Here is a 6192-nt window from a genome sequence, read left to right on the forward strand (position 1 = left end):
TATACTCAGATTGATTTCACAATACCAAAGACAAAATATCTTTAAAAACTGTCAAAAGAATAAAAGAGGTCACTTAACAAGGAAATGGCAAATGGACAGCAAAGTGGATGTAATGTTACTTAACACTAACAGTGGAAACTAGAAGATAACTGTCAACCTAGAGCTGTGTAGTGGCAAAACTATTTCCAAGCATGAGGACAAAATAAAGGACATTTTCAGATAACTAAAAACAGAACAAAGTTGGAGGACTCACATGTCCTAATTTCAACTTATTACAGAGCTACAATAATCAAAACAGAGTGGTACTTCATAAGAATAGACGTATAGAGCAAGAGAAAATAATTGAGAGTCCAGAAATAAACCCTCACGTTTACAGTCAATTGCTTTTTATCAGAAGTGCCAAGATTATTCAATGGGAAAAGAAGAGGCTTTTCACTAAACCGTGGCAGGTCAACTGGGTATCCATATGCAAAAGAATGAAGCTGGATCCTTACCTCATACCATATACAAAAATTAACTCAAAATGGATCAAATAATAAATGTAAGTGCTAAAACTCTTAGAAGAAAATATAGGGCTAAATCTTCATGATCTTAGATTAAGCAACAAGTTTCTTAGACGCTAGAAGTATAAGCAACCAAAGAAAAAATATATTAGACTTCATCAAATTTAGAAATTTTTGTGCTTCAAAGAAATCTATCAAGAAACTTAAAAGGCAACTGCAGAATGGGGGGGAACTCTGCAAATCATGTACTGATAAAGTCCTAGTATTCAAAATGTATGGAGAACTCTTACAACTCAACAATAAAAAGACAACCCAATTTTTCAAATGGGCAAAGGATTTGAATACACATTTCTCCAAAGAAGATTTACACATGATCAATGAGCATATGCAAAAGTGCTCGAGGCCAGGCACAGTTGGTCATGCCTGTAATCCCAGCACCTTGGGAACCCGAGGTAGGTGGATTACCTGAGGTCAGGAGTTCAAGACCAGCCTGGCCAACATGGTGAAACCCTGTCTCTACTAAAAATACAAAAAAAAAAAAAAAAGAAAAAGAAAAAGAAAAAAAGAAAAGAATTAGCCAGGCATGGTGGTGGGCGCCTGTAATCCCAGCTACTTGGGAGGCTGAGGCAGGAGAATCTCTTGAGCCTGGGAAGCGGAAGTCACAGTGAACCAAGATCGTGCCATTGCACTCTAGCCTGGGCGACAGAGCGAGACTCTGTCTCAAAAAAAAAAAAAAAAGAAAAAGAAAAGGTGCTTAAGGTCACTAACCATTAGGGAAATGCAAATCAAAACCACAATGAGACACCACAATCATTAGGATAGCTATACTTTTTTAAAAAGCAGAAGTTACCGAATGTTAGCTAGTATGTGGAGAAATTAGAACCCTCTTACATTGCTGCCAGGAATGTAAAATGGTGCAGCTGCTGTAGAAAACAATTTGGCAGTTCCTCAGAAGTTAAACAGAATTACTGTATGACCCAGGAATTCCACTCCTGCATATATACCTAAGATAATTGAAAACATACGTTCAAACAAAAATATGTGCATGAATGTTCATACCGGCATTATTCGTAATAAGCAAAAGGTGAATACAACTCACATGTTCAACTAGTTAGTAGATTAAATGTGGAATGGTCATACTCTGGAATATTATTCGGCCATAAAAAGGAATGGAGTAGGCCGGGCGCGGTGGCTCACGCCTGTAATCCCAGCACTTTGGGAGGCTGAGGCGGGTGGATCATGAGGTCAGGAGATCGAGACCATCCTGGCAAACACGGTGAAACCCCATCTCTACTAAAAATATTTAAAAAATTAGCCAGGCGTGGTGGTGGGTGTCTCCCAGCTACTCAGGAGGCTGAGGCAGAAGAATGGTGTGAACCCGGGAGGCAGAGCTTGCAGTGAGCCAAGATCGCGCCACTGCACTCCAGCCTGGGCGACAGAGTGAGACTCCGCCTCAAAAAAAAAAAAAAAAGAAATGGAGTAGTAATACATACTCCAACATGAATGAACCTTGAAAACATGCTAAGTGAAAGAAGCCAAACATAAAAGACTACATATTATATGATTCCATTTATATGAAATATTCAGAATAGGCAAGTCTATAAAGAAAGTAGCTGGCAGGGGCTGGGGGCACGAGGGATAGGGAGTGACTGACTGCTAATGGGTACCTGGTTTCTTTCTGGGATTAAAATATCTGGAATTAGAAAGTGATGATGGTTGCACAACCTTGTGAATATACTGAAAACTACTGAACTGTACATTTTAAAATGGTGAATTTTGGCTGAGTGCAGTAACTCACACCTGTAATCCCAGCACTTTGGGAGGCCAGGGTTGGAAGATCGCTTGAGGCCAGGAGTTCAAGACCAGCCTGGGCAACATAGCAAGACGCCATCTCTTAAAAAAAAAAAAAAAAAAAAGGTGTAGTGGTGAAACCACTTTTGCAAAATTATGACTGAGACAGTGAAAGAGATCTAACTGCTTTCCCAAAGCAGACCTCCTTCTTGCCTGAGGACTAGATTGCCTGTGTAGGACTGACATTAGCCACAAGATTAGAAATGATGGTTTAGGAGTCATGCAGCTGGAGGCTGCAAGATTCTGACCCTCCCTAAACTGCCCCTAAGATCAGTACTTGAGGTATTTTGCAGACCCTGCACTTGAGGGATCAACTGGCACCAGCCAGATCAATTAACTGGCTCATCTGATCTTGTGACCCCCCCACCCAGGAACTGACTCAGTGCAAGCAGACAGCTTCGACTCCCTGTGATTTCATCCCTGACCAGTCAGCACTCCTGGCTCACTGGCTTCCCCCCACCCACCAAGTTGTCCTTAAAAACTCTGATCTCTGAATGCTTGGGGAGACTGATTTGAGTAATATTAAAACTCTAGTCTCCCCACTCACAGCTGGCTTTGTGTGAATTACTCTTTCTCTGTTGCAATTCCCCTGTCTTGATGAATTGGCTCTGTCTAGGCAGCAGACAAGGTGAACCCCTTTGGCAGTTACCGTGGTACACACCTATAGTCCTAGCTACTCAGGAGGCTGAGCTGAGGTGGGAGAATAGCTTAAGCCCAGGAGTTCGAGGCTGCAAGTGAGCTACAAGGTGCCACTGCACTCCATCCTGCATGACAGAGCGAGTCCCCACCTATAAATATATATAATAAGTAAATAAATTGTGAGTATTATGTGATGTGAATTATATCTCAGTTTAAAAAACCCGATGGTTCTACTAACAACAGACTTTCACTAAAGTAATTTCTAAATTATATTCTGAGGGGTACAGACATGGAGGCTCACGCCTGTAATCCCAGTACTTTGGGAGGCTGAGGCAGGTGGATTGCTTGAGGTCAAGAGTTCAAGACCAGCCTGGCTAACATGGTGAATCCCCTTCTCTACTAAAAAAAAAAACAAAAACAAAAACAAAAAAATTAGCCCGGCGTAGCAGCACACACCTGTAGTCCCAGCTACTTGGGAGGCTGAGGCAGGAGAATCGGTTGAACTCGGGAGGCGGAGCTTGCAGTGAGCCGAGATCACGCCACTGCACTCCAGCCTGGGCAACAGAGCGAGACTCCGTCTCAAAAAAACAAAAAACAAAACAAAAAAAATTAGCCTCCCATGGTGGCGGGCGCCTTTAATCTCAGCTACTCGGGAGGCTGAGGCGGGTGAATTGCTTGAACCCAAGGGGCGGAGGTTGCAGTGAGCCGAGATCGCGCCATTGTACTCCAGCCTGGGCAACAAGAGCACAACTCCATCTCAAAAAAAAAAAAAAAAAAAAAAAAAATTCAGAGACAGTTTGAAAAACAGAGCATGTAACCCAAGATTGAATTAGAAATTGAGAGAGCAAAAGCCACTAAGCATGAGACAAAATAAGAGAATGGAAACCAGAGAGAGTGATTACTTGGATTCTGATGGCTCTGCAGTTCTTGGTTCCAGTCCTTCCCGGGGTTACCTGGCACACCTATTACTTGTAATCAAAAGACTGCCAGTGCACAGTCCCACCTCTATTCTTTGGCTCTAGCCAACACCTTTACCTGAAACCCCACCCTCCCTGCCCTACCTCTAATTTTGCATAAATCCTCTCAATCCTTCCAGACTCTGTTCTTGTCCCATCATCTTGGTGACATTTTTCTCTTATCCCCCCACCTGCTAGAACTCTTTGAACTTGAGAGAACATTGTTTGAAAACTCCCTTGTTTGTAAGCAGAAACAACCTGATCTGCCCATCTACCTGCCTGTTCCCCTCCTCCTTGCCGTACGGTACCCACCTTCATAGAATTCGCACTCAGTAACTGAGTTTTCAGTAGGCTGCGACTGAAACGCTAGGGCTTTTCTGAGATGAGCGTTTTGTCCATCCAGTGTGCAGTCTCCACAGGGGAAAAACCAATGAATCAGCAGTGGTTTGATGAACTGAAAGCATGCTGGGAATGGTGCTATTAGCCTCACTGAAAATCATGAAAAAGGCTTTAGAAATCCTTCATTTATAGGCGAGTAAATTGAGGTCCAGGGGAAATTCACACAGCTAGCAAGGAGCACATTTGATTTTGGAGGCAAGACTCTTAGGAATTAAGTATCATGAGTTCAACTCAAGAATGTTTGCTAGGCAGGGCGCAGTGGTTCACACCTGTAATCCCAGCACTTTGGGAGGCTGAGTTGGGTGGATCACCTGAGGCCAGGGGTTCAAGACCAGCCTGGCCAACATGGTGAAACCCTGTCTCTACTAAAAATACAAAAATTAGCTGGGCATGGTGGTAGGCACCTGTAATCCCAGTTACTCGGGAGGCTGAGGCAGGAGAATCGCTTGAATCCCGGGAGCGGAGGTTGCAGTGAGCCAAGATCTTACCACTTCACTCCAGCCTAGGCGAAAGAGCAAAACTGCGTCTCAAAAAAAAAAAAAAAAAAAAAAAAAGAAGTGTTTCCTTGTCTGAAAGAGAGGTATCTACCTGCCAACCCCACATCTGTTTCTGCTTGTGCCTCTTATTCCTGACAGCCACACCATCATCAGGCCAGCTCCTAGCTATCATTCAGACCTCAAATTAGATGTCACCTTTTCTAAGAAGACTTCTCTGACCACCACTTCCTCAAAGTCTGATGCCACGACATGTAGTATATTTAGTACTATCTCATAAAAGCTTGTCTACTTGCATACGTGGTTTGGCACTCAATAAATGTTTGGCGAGTGAAGGAGTCAGGCATCAGATGCTGTGTGCTGGAGTCCATTTATTTAGGCCGTCAATTGAGAACAGCAAGGGAAGTGCCCTAGAGGTGAGGAACCTGTCAGCCCACCTTCCCCAGCACCTCCTCCCTGTGAGTTTGAAAGGAACTGGTGGTCAGGTTGAAGCAGCATGCACTCTGGCTCCTGAAGTGGCTGGGGCGACGGTGCTGCAGATAGCTATACACTGACCCCTCAACAAGGGCAGTCAAGCCTCCCCAAGCAGTCAGTGAGAGCTGCTTCCTGGGAGCAGTGGGACAGATGTGAAGTCTGGAAGTGGGTCAAGTTGCAATCACAAGGCCACTAGTCCTCACTCCTGCAGATGCTTGCTTTTTCTGTGGTTATTGGGATGTGCTCAGCTAGAGAAATTTCTAATTGATTACAAACTGAATTCCCAGGAGCTCGGTTTGATCCAAGAGTGCAAATCCAGCCCAGGTCAGTGATAGGTAAAGGAGCTGCACTAGGCTGACCGGGGCATCAGGGAAAGCTTTTTGTCCTGATTGTAAACGGTGCCCTGTCTTCTCCCAAACCCTTTGGCCTCTAGCCTGACTGATTCTGGAGGGGTTGGGATAGGGGCAGTGAGTCATCCTAACCAACCCCACACCAGGCTACCCTGACTGTAATGCCACTGAGATTGCTCTGGCACCACCTGCGGGCCTCTGATTTACTATTGTAAACCAAATACCTTTTCCAAAACCAAAACTCTGCCCATTTGGACCAGTTGTTTTGCTCCAGGGACAGGGTCTGTAACACACAACAGAGATCTGGTGTCTGGAAAAGCTGAACATCTTTAGAAGAGCGTAAAGAAAAAAGAAAAAGCCCATCATTTCTGAGTGAGGCTGGCCAGGCCAGCTGGAGAAGGCAACAGGCTTTTGGGGGAGCCAAAGGACCACTTGGCCAGCTTGTCAGACCCTGGGCCAAGCCATTGTATAAGCTCCAAAGTATTGGAAAGAAGGAAAGAAAAAAAATCGGGACATATTTTTAGTT

This window comes from Chlorocebus sabaeus, chromosome 26 (assembly GCF_047675955.1).
Source record: "Chlorocebus sabaeus isolate Y175 chromosome 26, mChlSab1.0.hap1, whole genome shotgun sequence".
NCBI lineage: Eukaryota > Metazoa > Chordata > Mammalia > Primates > Cercopithecidae > Chlorocebus > Chlorocebus sabaeus.